The sequence below is a fragment of the Palaemon carinicauda genome, chromosome 15, assembly GCF_036898095.1.
Source record: "Palaemon carinicauda isolate YSFRI2023 chromosome 15, ASM3689809v2, whole genome shotgun sequence".
NCBI classification, from domain to species: Eukaryota; Metazoa; Arthropoda; class Malacostraca; order Decapoda; family Palaemonidae; genus Palaemon; species Palaemon carinicauda.
The window spans coordinates 132,178,043-132,194,419 of NC_090739.1; the positions used below are offsets into that span (position 1 = coordinate 132,178,043).

At 37.5% G+C, this 16,377-nt stretch overlaps 1 protein-coding gene across 4 annotated transcripts in view; it reads left to right on the plus strand.

The window, feature by feature from the left end:
• The first annotated feature begins 3,104 nt into the window (after positions 1–3,104).
• The window catches only part of CtBP (C-terminal binding protein), a 138,604-nt gene continuing 125,331 nt past the window's right edge, over positions 3,105–16,377 (plus strand). For all 4 annotated transcript variants that reach the window (XM_068388682.1, XM_068388685.1, XM_068388683.1 and 1 more), the window contains exon 1: positions 3,105–3,312. The gene's annotated coding sequence lies outside the window, so the exon portion shown is untranslated. The remainder of the gene's footprint in view (positions 3,313–16,377) is intronic.

Genomic DNA, 16,377 nt, shown 5'->3' on the forward strand with positions numbered 1-16,377 from the left:
TGATTAAGCGTATTTGTTGCATGGTGTTTTACGTGCGTGTGTGTGTACATACACACACACGTATACACACACACACACACACACACACACACATATATATATATATATATATATATATATATATATATATATATATATATATATATATATATATATATATATATATATATATATGTGTGTGTGTGTGTGTGTGTGTGTGTGTATGTGTGTGGCGCTGTTATGAAGTTAAAAATAATTGAGAGAGAGAGAGAGAGAGAGAGAGAGAGAGAAGAGAGAGAGAGGAGAGAGAGAGAGAGAGAGAGAGAGAGAAAGGATGTACATGAATGTTTGGGCATTCAGTGAAACCGTTGTTTGATAAAAGTGAACAACGGATATCAAAAATTAAAAAGTTTCGTCGTTAGCCCGTGAAGCCAAAACCATTTTCCGTGTGGCTTTAACTTGCGCTTGTGTGTGTGTGTGTATGTGTGTGTTTGTTCTGTGTGAGTGTGTGTGTGTTTGTGAGGTCAATAGCCTAAGTAAGGGCTGTGCACCCTGCAGACTGACACACCATACAACCTGTGATGGAGAAGGGTTGGGGATAGGCTTATGACACTCTGATGGACATTCTCTTGGTTGCCGGTGGTCTACGCAACTTATACGCATCTGATATATCTCATTTTATATGAACATGTTAGCTTTGAAGGCATTTGTCTTCAACAGTCTCTCTCTCTCTCTCTCTCTCTCTCTCTCTCTCTCTCTCTCTCTCTCTCTCTCTCTCTCTCTCTCTCTCTCTCTCAGTGTTACATATGTTATCATACGCAAACATAGCCATCTTTCTTTGAATGGTACCGTGCCAATTTCATATAATAAACCAAAGGAATTATGTTAAAAACATTGTCCTAAAAATTTACCAGATTTACGGTCAATGGTATTCCTTGACAATAAGGTCATTTCTGTACAAGGTTTATAGCCCCCAGTGTCTTGCATATATTATATTACAACGTATTCCCTTTCCGTAATATGACGCAATTGTGCATAGTTGAAACCCTCTTTAACTTTTTACTTCTATTTTGACACACCTATGTGGGGCAGATGTTGTCCTGAAAGAAGGATACTTTTTTTTATTCAATGCAGAGATCATTTCATCATCTTGCTCCCCTTAACCTCCTAGCTACCTCCCCAACACCACCCTCGCTTCTTGAACCAAGGGGTCCAACAAGGGGTGGAGAGAGAGAGAGAGAGAGAGAGAGAGAGAGAGAGAGAGAGAGAGAGAGAGAGAGAGAGAGAGAGAATAGCTTGGGGGTAGGGTTGGAAACGGGAAGCGCCTTTAAGGGGGGTAGGGTGGGGAGGGTTTGGGACCCCCCAGTGCACATATCCTTACTGATATTGAGTACAGTTTCTAACGGGGGGGGGGGGGGGGGTCGGAGGGGGAGGTAATCTCGCGAGAGGTATGTTCACAACCATTATGATAAAGACGCAACCCGTCATTGTTGTAACGCTAACACAAAACTACCTTTAAAAAAAATTGGAGACGCGCCCTTGTCTCGTGTAAAAATCTTGTTGAGAGAAGTTGTGTATGTGTTTTCGCTGTCCGTGCGTTAGTGAGGGTGCGGTGTCAAGTTTCGTCATAGCGAGTGAATCATATGGTGATGAGACACTTTCTTTACACTACTTTCGCCCGAGACCAGTTCTTTCATTGCATGCCACGACGCATATACACAACTATCCCTTCATGTGGTCAAATGGCCGTTTATTTTTCCAGTCATGCTAAAGTTAACCTAATAATGTGTAGCGCAATGAGATGCGGGGAAGAACTCTTGACGAAGTTTACTTGTCTGGAGACATAAATATCAATAGAATAAGAGGTTATAATAGTCACCATTTGTCATTTCCTGAACTCATCCACGAGGGCTTGGGTGTTGGATGGCGAAAATATGCACTGGATTTTTATATTTTGGTAACGCAAGGAACTTTTTATTTGTTTTTTTTATTCGCCAGAACTGTTCCATTTTATTTAGAGAACTCACTTTTAAAATTTCAAACCAACAAAAATACATAGAACGTGGTAAACGTAAATAAGAGAGTTGGTATGGCAACAGTAAATTCTGCCACTCGACATCTTCGGCCGTAGCGAGCGAGGAACACAAGAATTTTTGCGCAATGTCGCTGAATTTTCCTGGCAAATAGGTGATCGTCTGCAGTAAATGCTTACGTAGGTATAACTTTTGATAATCATTATCTGTTTGCTATTTATATAAAGCCCTGATGATTTTAGAGCTGAAAATATTAAAATTTCCGGACAGCAACCAAGTAAACAAATGGAGTCATATGATGGCATCAGGACGATGCTCTAACGGGGTTTTAAGCTCCGAGACTTCAAACGCCTTTAAATGAAATGGTTAAATCACACCCAGAAAAATATAGAAGCCGAGTTGATGCAACAATTAAGCGCTTGTTTTTCATGAGTTGTGATTTCTGGAAGGTGATTGATGCTTAATTAGTAAGAATGAAGAGGCGGTGGGTTTTCTCCCCTGCAGGTGGGGGCTGTAGAGGCGAAATTCCCAAGTCTCTCGGCTGTTACTCGTAACCTCGATACTTGGAATCCTTTCCGGAACCTAGTGTTATTGAGTTTCTAGGACGTTCAATTTCCTCTACAAGAATGAAAGTTTAATGTTATCTCAACTAGAATCTCTCTTAGATACAAAACAACGGATTGCATTAGGCTTTACAAAAGTAGGGTTTGAACACACGATGTCGGTGAGGGGGAGGGAATATAGACAGAGGTTACAAGGTCTTGCTTTTTTTCTCTCTCTTTCTCTCTCTTACCCGGGCAAAGCAAGGCGGTTGGGGTGACCGGTTAGTCGATTTCTGGGGGATGAGTGTTGCCACAATTGTTGATATTAATTACTTTTCGCAAACTGTCGGTGATATCGTAAGATATTTCTTCGCTGAATTATAGGCAATCACCCTCAGCATTACGTTCATATACTTTTTTAAAATTCGAAATCCCTCGCGGTAGAAATGTAAATAATCCAGAAGTAAATTTCACCTTCTGTGATGTACCCTAACGACGTGTGTTCGTACGTCGGTGTGAGAGTTTGCTTGGTGAGTTTGGGGTTACACAGACTTATTCGTTCAGTCAGCAGTCTTGTAGTGGTTCGTTGTGGTGTCTGTATCGTGGGGGGATTTCGTGAAGTGCCAAGGACGCCTTGTTTTTAAAAAAAGCGTGACATTTGTTTGTTGGTGTATATATATACTAAATTTTTTGGATCACGTGCTGTGCTTATTATAGACTTATGAAGTTTTTTTGGGAGTTATTTGATTTGACCTCCGGTAAGTTATGAGAGCGTGGTTTGATTTCTCGTTTTAAAAAATCTGGTTGTTAATCTTGATTTTTTTTTTGTTCATTTATTTAAGTATAGTTGAAGTTTTATATTACGGACTTTACCTGGTTACAATAGTGTTTTGGTAGTTATTTAAATGTATTCGTAAGGTTAATTCTACAAGAATTAACACAATTTCAGGCTACAGAATTTAGGTTTTAAATTTTAGGAAGCTTATTCAGTGGCAATATTATAGGCAAATGTGATGAAACTGTATTTAACCCTTCAAATTGTCCTAGTTCCAGTGCATATTGAATACTCAATCTTGGAAAATATAACCTGCATATCGAAAAAGTATGTTATAGTATGATTTTTACTCGTATAAGTGATTTTGTATATGCTAATTTATGTTCCGAATATGCAAATACTAAGGTACACAATTTTCGAACATACAACGATTGTTCGACATTACGGTAGGCTGAGGCAAGTTTCATCGTTAGTGTCGTTTGAAAGTAACTCATTGAGGAAAGAAAGTAACACTTTAGGAAACGTGCGGGGGTGGTAGGTGTGGGGAGAGAGAGAGAGAGAGAGAGAGAGAGAGAGAGAGAGAGAGAGAGAGAGAGAGAGAGAGAGAGAGAGAGAGAGAGAGAGACTGTTGGGGGAGGAGGGAGAAGTCGAGTGAAGCTGTAATAAACCAGCAAACGCATCACTTGTCTCTTAACACCGCCTCCCTCCCAAGTACCCCCTACTAACCCCCCCCCCCCATATTTCTCCGAAATCTCCGGGGACTTAAATTGTTTCGATATTCTGAGCTTTGTAAATGTCACCATCTGACATTTTTGGCAGTACGTGATGTAATATAATCTTGCATGCCAATTTGAGAGAGTTTCCGTTGACTTAGGCCGCGCTCCAAGGTAACGACTATAATGTGGTAATCACGCGTTGGTAACACCAGTAGTTGCGTATATCACTGTGGAAGGGTGTTGCCATATTGAGATAGTGGTGCCTCTTTTTTTCTGTGCATATTGTCATAGTTACACTAACATTATCAAAGTTGTAGTCAATTTATTCTCCTATTGCCTTGTCTTTGTGTTTATTTAAATGGTAATTGTGATTTATTGTTATTTAACCCGTAATCTTTATAGAATAGTATTACGTTTTATTTATTTGTTTGATTTTAAAAATCTCACAATGCCGTGCAGTGGCTTCGTACGAACTAGGTACGATTAGACAAAGCTTCCCCGCGTGTACTCCAGTCCACGGAACTTATCGTGTACGTCTTTTATCCCTTGTTGGTTCTTTTATGTAAAAAGGGGTGGGGATGGGCTAGGAGCTTACTTGGTATAAGGATTTTGGGTTTTGGTTGTTTGGTCTTCATCGGTAATAGCAACTATTAGAGACTTTTGAATGGCAATTGCTTCACAACAGATAGTTGAGCTAGTATGATTGGGCCGTACAGTTTTCTAGACTTATAAATTGTTATGATATGAATTACAAATTATGATATGAATTAGGGCGAAGACGTTGTGTAAATACGCAATGTTAAAATAATCTCTCGGTGACAATAGAATTGCTGACTCATTACAAAAGGATTAAACTTTTCCTAGTCTTGTCGATGTTGCTAATGTGAGCGATGCGTGACGCATTCATTTTTTAACCCATTAACACAAATTTTCAGGAGACAAAATACAGGCCAGTTAGATTCTATATATTTTATCGTGGTTATGAATTAATTCTGTCATGTGTTTTCCGTTTTATTGGCCCATACTTCCAAAACATTGAAGAGAATTGCTACACATGGTGCAACCAACAGATCATGTCAAGTTTTAAAACGAATATGTACCTAAACTGTGTGGTCTTGAGCTTAAGTGTATAATATTACAAGATTGTATAATAAGCTCACACTCGACATCGGAATGAATGATGATACAAAAGCCTTTCAAGAAGTTGAATACTTTTTTTTTCGAAGGGTTTCAATAACGCGGTTTTGACAAACGTATTTATTTTAATGTTATTGTTCTGAAATTAATTTTGTCCTTGTTTCCTGTCCTCACTGGGCTATTTTCTCTGTTGGAGCCCTTCCGCTTGTAGCATCCTGCTTTATTAACTAGGGCTGTAGCTTAGCAATTAATAATTATAATAAACGTCTAAGAAAGACCAACATAAACTCCCCCTTTCCAGCAAATGCTAGTTTGAAATACATTTTTCCAGTTATAGGTCGGAAATCTTTTCGTATAACTAAGTGGGCCGTCTTGGAAAAGAAAACCCTTTCACATATTACTGACGCTGTTGTTATCAAGCCGATGGGAAATCCGCTCTCCCACGGTTTTTATGCTCTTTGACGCAAGAGGTCTGCCTGTCTGTCTGTCTCTCTGCTGTCGTTGTGCAATTGGTTACCGTTTCGGGTGGCATTCTTGCTGAGGGGCGATCATTGAAACGAACTGCCTCGTAATGGTGTGTGTCCACGATGATCCTTATGAGGCTCAATACTACACAGTATTCTAGACGTTTTATTCCAGCTGTGACCAAGTTGTGGAATGATCTACCTAACCGGGTGGTAGAATCAGTAGAACTTTAAAAGCTTAAATTTGCAGCAAATGTTTTTTTGTTGAACAGGCTGACATAAGTTTTTTTATAGTTTATATACTGTATGACATTTCTGTTTTGACGTCGTTACTGTTTTTAGAATGATTTATTGTTAATATGATTTCATCATTTATTTATTTCATTTCCTCTCTGAGCTATTTTTCCCTGTTGGAGACCTTGGGCTTATAGCATCTGGCTTTTCCAGCTAGGGTTGTATCTTGGCTAGTAATAATAATAATGATGTGGTGTAGGTAGCTTAATCAGTGATAGTAATAGTACTAGTTCCAGTATTGGTGGTGTTGACTGTGGCCTAGTTTCCATTTCACCTTCCCCCATTCTTTAAGTGTTTAAATTTTAAGGTAGTAAATTATATTTACATAATTAGAAGAAAATTACGTTATTATTATTATTATTATTATTGTTGTTATATTTGTTAAGCCACGACCCTAGTTGGGAAAGCAGGATGCTATAAGCCTAGAGGCTCCAACAGGGAAAATAGCCTAGTTAGGAAAGGAAACAAGGAAATGGGAAGTTTACAATTAAAACAATATATTTTAAGGCCAGTGACGACATTAAAATAAGCTATTTTAAGAACAATAACATTAAAATAAGATATGTTAAGAACACTTAACACCATTAAAATAAGATATTTCAAGAACAGGTAATAGGGAAATAGCCTTGTTATTAAAGGAATCAAGGAAATAAGTAGTTTACATTAATATAAGATGTTTTAAGGACAGTAACAACATTTCAAATAAGATATTTTTAGAACAGTAACATTAAAATATTTTAAGAACACTAACACCATTAAAATAAGATATTTTAAGAACATTAACAACATTGTAATAAATATTTTAAACATAGACTAAAATTAACAAAATAAGAGGAAGAGAAATGAGATTGTTTCCTGTTAAACACTCCTCGTCAAAATTATTAAACATGTTGCAAATGAAAGTATAATTTAGATCATAACAACTATACTAGAGTCTTAGTCTAATAACTTCCAGTAGATAAGTTTTAAGTAAGCAATACCTTCATCTTTCTTTGATCCCAAGTGTCGGTTAAGCAAATCCTTCGTGTGTACTTGCAAGCACTCCAACTCCCCAGTCGCCACTGGAAGGGTTCACGTTGGCTTTTTGGGCGTCCTTGAAGGGACATCGTAGTGCAAAGGTCAAACGGTTTAAAATTTTTCCCCCCAGCAGTTGACGCAGTTCTAGCTACCGTAACAATGCTCTCTCTCTCTCTCTCTCTCTCTCTCTCTCTCTCTCTCTCCAGGATACGCATGGTTTATGAGTTGTGCGTAAATTTCCCGAAATACGCTTTGCCTGTAATACTATATAACACGATTGTAATATTTACGTGAGAGGTGGATTATTTTACCTTTTCCCCGGACAATTATAAAGTTCACTTTGCAGTGACCCCGGATTCTCTCTCTCTCTCTCTCTCTCTCTCTCTCTCTCTCTCCACACGCATATCAAGTGTTCTTGAATTAAGGTTATCCCGATATAGATATTTCCACCATTAGATTACACGTGATCTGAAAGCTATTTCTTCATTGATTTATGCGTCATGAATGGCAGTGAATTATCTCGCTATTGTTGAATGTGAAATGACGACTTTCTTGTAATGCCCCAATGACGTCAAGAGGGCTCAGCATAATGCACATCTTATTTTGGAGATTTGAATGGATACGGCAATCATCATGAACATGCGTTCAATTTCAACTTTAGGGAAGGCCCTTAACCCCGCTTGAAATTGGTTTATAGGTGACACAAGATCGGATCATGTTGTTATTAATATTGCTAAGCTACAACCCTTGTGGGAAAAAACGGGCTTATGGCCCGGGGCCCCAGGAGGGCAAGAAACGGAAAATAGCCCAGTGAGGAAAGGAAACATGGGAAATTATATTTTAAGAACAATAACAATATTAAGACATATTTCCTACATAAACTATAAAAAAACTTAAACAAAACAAGAGGAAGAGAAATAAGATAGAATAGTGTGCCCGAGTATGCAGTAATATGAACATAGGCGAAACAGATCATGCTACAGACATCCCATTAATTCACGGGCCTGCGCTATCAAAATTGCACACTGGGGGATTCGTCGTCATTTACCTCCAATTAAAGCTGTGTGCATGGCCAGCCTGCAAATACGTCGGAAGAATAGGAAGAAGAAATTTGAGGTTCCCGTAGGTTGGGAGAGGGGGGGGGGTTGAGGTGACCCTCCCCCCCTATCCCCCACCTTTCACTTCATCTCTCAAGTGATCAGATTAATGTGGGAGGTTTTGGGGAGGAGAGGAGACGGGGCCTCCTCGCCGAGAGCCGGAAGAAAAGGCCTTGGAATGATTCGAAAGAACAAAGAGAGAGAGAGAGAGAGAGAGAGAGAGAGAGAGAGAGAGCGCTCAGGAGGGGATCCCCGAAAGAAAATGGGGGCCTCCGAAGAAATGCGTGGGGGAAGTAAAAATTGCTGATGTGGCAACTCACTGAGTCACAAATCGGCGTTGGCCTGATGACGCAAGAGGAGTCACATTAGGTAGGGGGGATGGGAGGGGGGGGGGGTGGCCCTAGCAGAAGCAGCCGTTTTGCCACCACCCTCTCCATACACATCCCTTCTGGGACTTAGGAATGAACCCCTCCTTCCCTCCCTCTCACTACATCATTCCCCAACCCCCTTCTTCCTCCGTTACTTCCATTACCTGCGGTGAGTAGCGAATAATAACTCTCTCTCTCTCTCTCTCTCTCTCTCTCTCTCTCTCTCTCGTCCCCCAGAAAGATAATAGTCGCTCATTGTTGAGTCGGTGTTTGTTAAATGACGGAATCTGGTATTGCCTTGTTGTTGCTATTAAATCCAAGGTGAAAAGTCTCCCCTTGTCTCGGTTTACGTTGGAGTTTCGATCTAATGGGAAACTTATATTTCGTTTAAATGTTTTACTTTGGCTTTAACTTGATCCAGACTTTGGAAAATTTTATATAGATAGATGCTCTTTCCTTTACTTTAATGAGGTGTATTCGTTAGCTAAAATGCTCATTGTTTATTGCTACACCGTTGAATTATTATCATTATGCATTATAGATTATACAAAGAAAAAAATGCATTTACAATGGAATTTTCACACCACGATTTTTCCTTGAGAAATTAAAATATGTCCAAGTGAATTATAAATGAAACTATGTTTTGAAATTAAAATATGTCAAACAGGAAGATATACGAATTAAACTAGTTTTGTTTTAGTTATTACAGAATTATGAATAAAGATATTGCACCGACATTTTGTTGCTGGCTACTCGATCCAAGGGAATCCTCCACTATTGCCATGCTTGAAGTTGAAAGTGATGATTTCAAGAGTTGTTGTTGTCGGTAATTTTTCTCTGTATCTTGAAGTTGGGAACGAATCTTGTACTTGCGTTGAATTGCTCGCGATGTGTCATGCATAGTTAATTGTTATTCAACTGGCTGGAAGGTATTAAGTTTTAATTATTTGGAAATTCTTAAGCGTGACTGGGATTTCTCATGAGGCGGTGTGTCAATCTCTCTCTCTCTCTCTCTCTCTCTCTCTCTCTCTCTCGTTTAATTTTGTTTATAATTTCTCTTGAAGCCATGTGTCAACTCTCTCTCTCTCTCTCTCTCTCTCTCTCTCTCTCTCTTTTTTTTTTAATTTTAATTTATAATTCTCTCTCTCTCTGGTTTAATTTTGTTTATAATTCTCTCTCTCTCTCTCTCTCTCTCTCTCTCTGGTTTAATTTTGTTTATAATTTCTCTCTGGTGTGATTTTGTTTATTTCTCTCTGGTTTAATTTTGTTTATAAATTTCTCTCTCTCTCTCTCTCTCTCTCTCTCTCTGGTACAATTTTGTTGACTCGAAGACCCATCGGTATATCTGGGACACCTTTAGCTTGGTAATTCGTTGGTTTCATTGAATCGACAGGTGGTGGTTGCGGCGAGTGACCAATGATGTAAGCATGTGTAGAAATGATATGTTTACTATCTGTCCACTAGTCGATTCTGTGTATGTAATGTTACTAACCTGCATTGTGCTGGTATAGTGTGGCAGTGTGTTTTTACGGTTAATTCTTCCTTATCCTATCAATTTATTAATCACCATCACCTTGTGATATTAGTTGCTTACGTTTGGATTCCATTCCTAGTGATGTTTTTCGTTCTGTTACCCTGAGCGATGGACAATTGATGTTTACTCGACACAGTTAGTTGTCTTTTATGTTTTAAACGCCCACAACATCACCTAACTTACTTTTCCTCTCTCTCTCTCTCTCTCTCTCTCTCTCTCTCTCTCTCTTTCTCTAATAAAATGTCCAATCTGTGTAGGCAGTACTTCTCACATCTGTTTTTAATGGTTTGTGTCCTATGATGTGAATGGGACATTTTTTTTTAAACTGAAGAGTTCATCCGTAAATTTAATAACGATTTCTTTTTCTTTTTTTATTTTTCGTACATAAATTTTTGAAGGCAAGTAAAACAACGATGTTAGTTTCTTCCTTCTGTGAATTTTATCTTTCAAAATAATTCTGATAAATATGAAAGGTTTTGATTAATTTTTTAGTAGATTGGTGAAAATCAGCAGTCTAGGATTTGTGATAGTCAGGAGATAATAAGATAATCTTACGGATGTTTACAATTTATCCAGTTTAGGACCACAACGAAAGATAAGGGTTCATGTTAGCACATACTTCTCTGTTTGTTATCTTGAAAGTGACTTTGGAGTTACCATATATATATATATATATATATATGTATGTAATGTATGTATGTATGTATGTATGTATGTATGTATGTATGTATGTATGTATGTATGTATGTATGTATGTATGTATGTATGTATATATATATATATATATATATAGATATATATATATATATATATTATTCATTTATGTATTGCGTTTGTCCTTGCCAAGTATCAACTTCGTAATGGTAATATTTAATAGACGTCACATTTTCTAATGGCCTTTTAAAGTTGAATCATCTGCCGTTTTAGTGAATTTTTTCAATTGAAAAAAAAATTCTAGTGACTGTTAGATTAAATTGTTAGTCTTTGCAGTAGATTTTTTTCTTTTTTACTAATGTAGCTATTGTAAATTGAACTTTGTCACATATAAGGAAAACTATCAACCTCTTGGAGTTTTTATTTATTAATTATTATTATTACTATTATTATTATTATTATTATTATATATCGTCATCTTTTTCGTAACCTTTTACCCTCCCAAGTCTGCGATAGGTGTGATCCTTAATTAATAGTACTCCTGTTAAAGTGGAGTTCGACCTCCAGTTATCTGATAAGATATCAATAGTAGGGCTGTGGCCAAGTTACAACATACTAGGTGTTAGTCTCTCTCTCTCTCTCTCTCTCTCTCTCTCTGTGTTCTCTCTCTCTCTCTCTGTGTTCTCTCTCTCTCTCTCTGTGTTCTCTCTCTCTGTGTTCTCTCTCTCTCTCTCTCTCTCTCTCTCTCTCTGTCTCTCTCTCTTTCTGTTCTCTCTCGCTGTGTTTGTTCCCCCCCCTCTCTCTCTCTCTCTCTCTCTCTCTCTCTCTCCAGTAGTTGGAATGGCTTGTTAGCCTATCTTCATAAAAGCAGCCGTCTCATGCTGGTCTATTACTTGCTTGACCACTTGCTTCAAAGTTCCCTCTTCCCCCTCTCCCTCCCCCCTCCTTCTCCCCCTCCCTCCCCCCTCTCCCTCCCTTCCCAAACACCTGAGCAAACCATTAATGGCTTGTAGACCATGATGTAAGTTTTCGAGTGCGAAAGGGAAAGAATGAAAAAGTTGTATAGAATACTTCTCGGCAACTTTAAAATCCTCTTTTCAAACTTTGCACTGAGGAAGAACTTTGAATGGAAATGCCGGGTGACTTCTTACAACAATTCCCCCTTTCCTCCCTCCCCCCCCCCTCCACCTTATTCTTATAGCCTCTTTTTCCTCACAACCCCCTAGTGGAGATTGAGGATGCTTTTAAATACTGAGAAACATGGTTTCTCTCTCTCTCTCTCTCTCTCTCTCTCTCTCTCAAAAGAATAATTGACATGATCATATTATTGTCGGTAGACTTTTAATACTGAGGGACATGGTTTCTCTCTCTCTCTCTCTCTCTCTCTCTCTCTCTCTCTCAAAAGAACAATTGACCTGATCTTGTTATTGTCAATAGACTTTGCGTCAATTTTAATTATTTGTCTGTTGCGACATGGTTTGCCAATTTCCCTTTTGGCAGCCGGACGTAGAATTTTTCTTTTTTTTTCTTTTAAAATATGTTTTGACGGAATCGTGTGAACGTGAAGCGTAATTGCGGAGTCTCCTAGCAAGTTGTTTTCAGGTGCTGAGTCTCCTAGCAAGTTGTTTTCAGGTGCTGAGTCTCCTAGCAAGTTGTTTTTAGGTACATAGTGGAACTTGGTGTAACTACTGGACAGCGAGTTCAAATCTTCCTTTGGAGCCATTTGCATAATTCCGATACTTGGTCATCCTCTTAATGGGATACTAAATGCCGGGGGGAAATAGATAGATGGAAAATGGGCTCTCTTGATTTTACATAAATTTGGATGGAATTATGTTTTGTTAAGGTATGGAAATATCTTGAAATGCTTGTTGGTTATTTTTCTCTTACTTTGTTCACACAACCACACACGTGTGTGTTGTATATATATATATATATATATGTATATAGTTTCAATCTAGTTGATAACTGGGTTTAAATAAAATGAAATTTGTTTTTCCATGCACACGTTAGTATATTGTAGCTTTCATTAAAGTGCTTTAGAGCCAAAGCTTAAAATCGTAATAAATCATGTCGAAATAATCACTTCCAGTCTCTTATGTTATCTTCATTGAAAATGGCAACCTCAATTTGAATGGGGAAATAAGTGGTATGAAGTAATTCCGATTTTTTCTGAGTTTTATATTCCATATCCATAGATTTTAAATTGTTTTTCATACCAAACAAAAATTAGGACCACTATTGTTCTCTTGTTATCCCCCCCCCACTTATGTTATCTCCTTGCCCGTACGTATGTCCTGGTAAGTGAGCGACAGTTGACGTTGGCTTCATCTGTCCGTTACCGAGTTGCCACATATGACCATTTATTGAATAGTTAGCCCCGGGTGGGCTTAGGTAGAAGCGTTTGGCCAACGAATAATTCGAGTTACAGTAATGAATGAAGGGTTTCCAGGGCATTTGGGTTATTGTATAACTTAGTAATTCTGTCTCCTTCTGGTAATAATGTTAACACACGACGAAATTTCTAGTATATGAGTAGTTTATTGACCTTAGTAGTTTTACCTTGTTTTAGACCTACGTTATATATATATATATATATATATATTATATATATATATATTATATATATATATATTATATATATATATATATTATATATATATATATATATATATATAACATAACGCGGATATTAGTGACAAGTATTCTTATCCTAGTAATTGTATATACCGTTCTTGAAGTCATTTCGAATCTTGCAAGGAAGTTATCTTTGGCAACTGGTGAAGGTCGGCCTTAATTTTTATAGGGATCTCACCCGGTCGTTGGAATCCATTATTATTCGTCTCGTGGTCAAAGGAGACATTTTTTTTTTTTTTAATTTCTTAGCCGCCTAGTAGCCTTTATTTCAACTTAGTTATATAACTCTTGCTAAAAGTATTAAGGAGTTCTATACTTTAAGGACTTCTATAACACTTGCTGAAAATATTAAGGAGGTCTATAACACTTGCTGAAAGTATTAAGGAGTTCTATAACACTTGCCGAAAGAATTAAGGAGTTATATAACACTTGCTGAAAGAATTAGGGCGTTATATAACACTTGCTGAAAGAATTAGGGCGTTATATAACACTTGCTGAAAGAATTAGGGCGTTATATAACACTTGCTGAAAGAATTAGGGCGTTATATAACACTTGTTGAAAGCATTCTATAACACTTGCTGAAAGTATTAAGGAGTTCTATAACACTTGCTGGAAATATTTAGGAGTTATATAACACTGGCTGAAAGTATTAAGGCGTTCTATAACACTTGCTGAAAGTATTAAGGCGTTCTATAACACTTGCTGAAAGTATTCTATAACACTTGCTGAAAGTATTAATGAGTTCTATAATACTTGCTGAAAGTATTAAGGAGTGCTATAACACTTGCTGAAAGTATTAAAGTATTTTATAACACTTGCTGAAAGTATTTTATAACACTTGCTGAAAGTATTAAGGTGTTATATAACACTTGCTGAAAGTTTTAAGGTGTTATATAACACTTGCTGAAAGTTTTAAGGTGTTATATAACACTTGCTGAAAGTTTTAAGGTGTTATATAACACTTGCTGAAAATATTCTATAACACTTGCTGAAAGTATTAAGGATAAAAGAGCTGGTCTTTAAACAAATATGGCATAGGTTCACGCTAACTTTGGCAACCAATTTGTCCCCCTCACCTAAAGGGGTTAGTTACCGCAGACTACCTCATACGTTGCGCTATGTGCAATATTAAAGGGTCTTTGCAGTGTTTTCTTGGCTTATAACTACACTCGCAGTTAAGCTATCTTTTTTTTCTATTCCCGTTCCAAATTACTATCCAATCTATTAAATTACTTCAGCGTATAATTTTTCTCCTTTACCAGTCCTAATTCCGGTTCTTATGGACCAAATTCCATCCGATATTATTGTGATTTTAATAGTTTCTCTCTCTCTCTCTCTCCTCTCTCTCTCTCTCTCTCTCTCTCTCTCTCATATCGCTTATACGTCAAACTTGCAAGTCACGTAAGAAAAAAGTATTCTAAGTATAGTATAACAGATACTCTTTGTATGGTTTGACGTGTGTCGGTAAGTCCTTAGTCCCGGAAGAGAGAGAGAGAGAGAGAGAGAGAGAGAGAGAGAGAGAGAACCTTCAATAATAGTTGCCAGTAGGTAAATTATGTAATATACTAAATATAATAACAAACAAACACTTCTGGACGAGAGAGAGAGAGAGAGAGAGAGAGAGAGAGAGAGAGAGACTCTCCCTCCGCCTGAAGAGAATTGATGACAGACTCCAGTTGAAGAATGTCTCATGCAGGTTGCATCTCATTTAAATTTCATTGAAAAGTCCGGTCTGTTAAGCTGCCTTGTTTCCCGGATTGACCGAGGGATGCCAGAAGCTGAGGGCTGACATTTGCCTCTTGCCGACAAAGGATGCTACTGCTTTTTTTTATTATTATTTTTTTTTAATTGAACTTTATTTTGCGAGTTATTTAACAAACTAACTTTTAGGAGCTGTTGATGGAAAAGTACTTCACGTATCTTTCTTGCTAATTGTAATGTTAGATTTCAGGTTTGATGTATTATTTTTGTAAGGAATCTTCAAAAGAATGTATGACATTCCCAAACATTTCCAATGATGTTTATCAACAAAGTAATGTACTTAAACACTGGGCTATTTTCCCTGTTGGAGCCCTCAGGCTTATAGCATTCTGCTTTTCCAACAAGGGTTGTAGCTTAGCACATAGTAATAATAATGATATAGATTGTACAGATACGGGTTAGGATGGCTCATGAGTAAATATTTGGTCCACTGTTGTACAGTATATTATATTCTCCACAAGAACTATCTTACGTCTTCGTGTGTTTATTTATTCAGCGAAGAAAAACTTTGGGTATCAGATATTTCTTTATGTTCTTATATTGCCTCTGTTCTTTGCCAAGTAATGTTCTTCAGCTAGTCTTTATATTCACCGTAAGGCTAAATTCGATGCGAGAAAGGTAGCTCGTAATCGATAATTGATGGTTTTCGTTGTCTGGGTGTCGTCGTGTTGTGATTCTGAATTATGAAACGGCGCACTGGTTGGTCGTCGTAAGTTATAAGTGAATGCGGTTTCCGCTGAATATAAGCGTAAACCAATGCCAAAATTAAAGTTCATTTTTGGCATTAAGAAAACATTACAATTACATCTCTCTCTCTCTCTCTCTCTCTCTCTCTCTCTCTCTCTCTATCTATCTATCTATCTATATATATATATATATATATATAGACCTATATATATATATACTCTTTATATATATGTATATGTATGGGTCTTTACTTACTTGTTTTGGGTTTAAATCCAACCCTCCACTGAAGTCGAGTGAACTACTTCACCGCGGGGTTCCTATCAATCATCTAACGAAACATTTTCATTATAACTTATACAGTTCTTTGATTGTAGCATCTTCCAAATCATATGATCTAGTGAAAAGTAATGTCTTATGTATTACTTGCATACGTAATGTGTGTATGTAAACACACTGTCAGCCACGCCCTCCTTTTGAGTTGTCTGATCATCCTTCCTCCCAGTTTTTGCCTTGTCCTTCTTATGTCCTCGTATTCTTCAAGACACAACCCCCCACCCTCCCCCCTCCTCTCCCCTTATTCTAGTCTCCCTACCCCACTTCTGTGAAGTTATTCGAGGAGTTTGTCTCGACGTGGAAAAAGTTAAAGAAAGATTAATAAAGTTACCGAGTTTGTAACAGCAA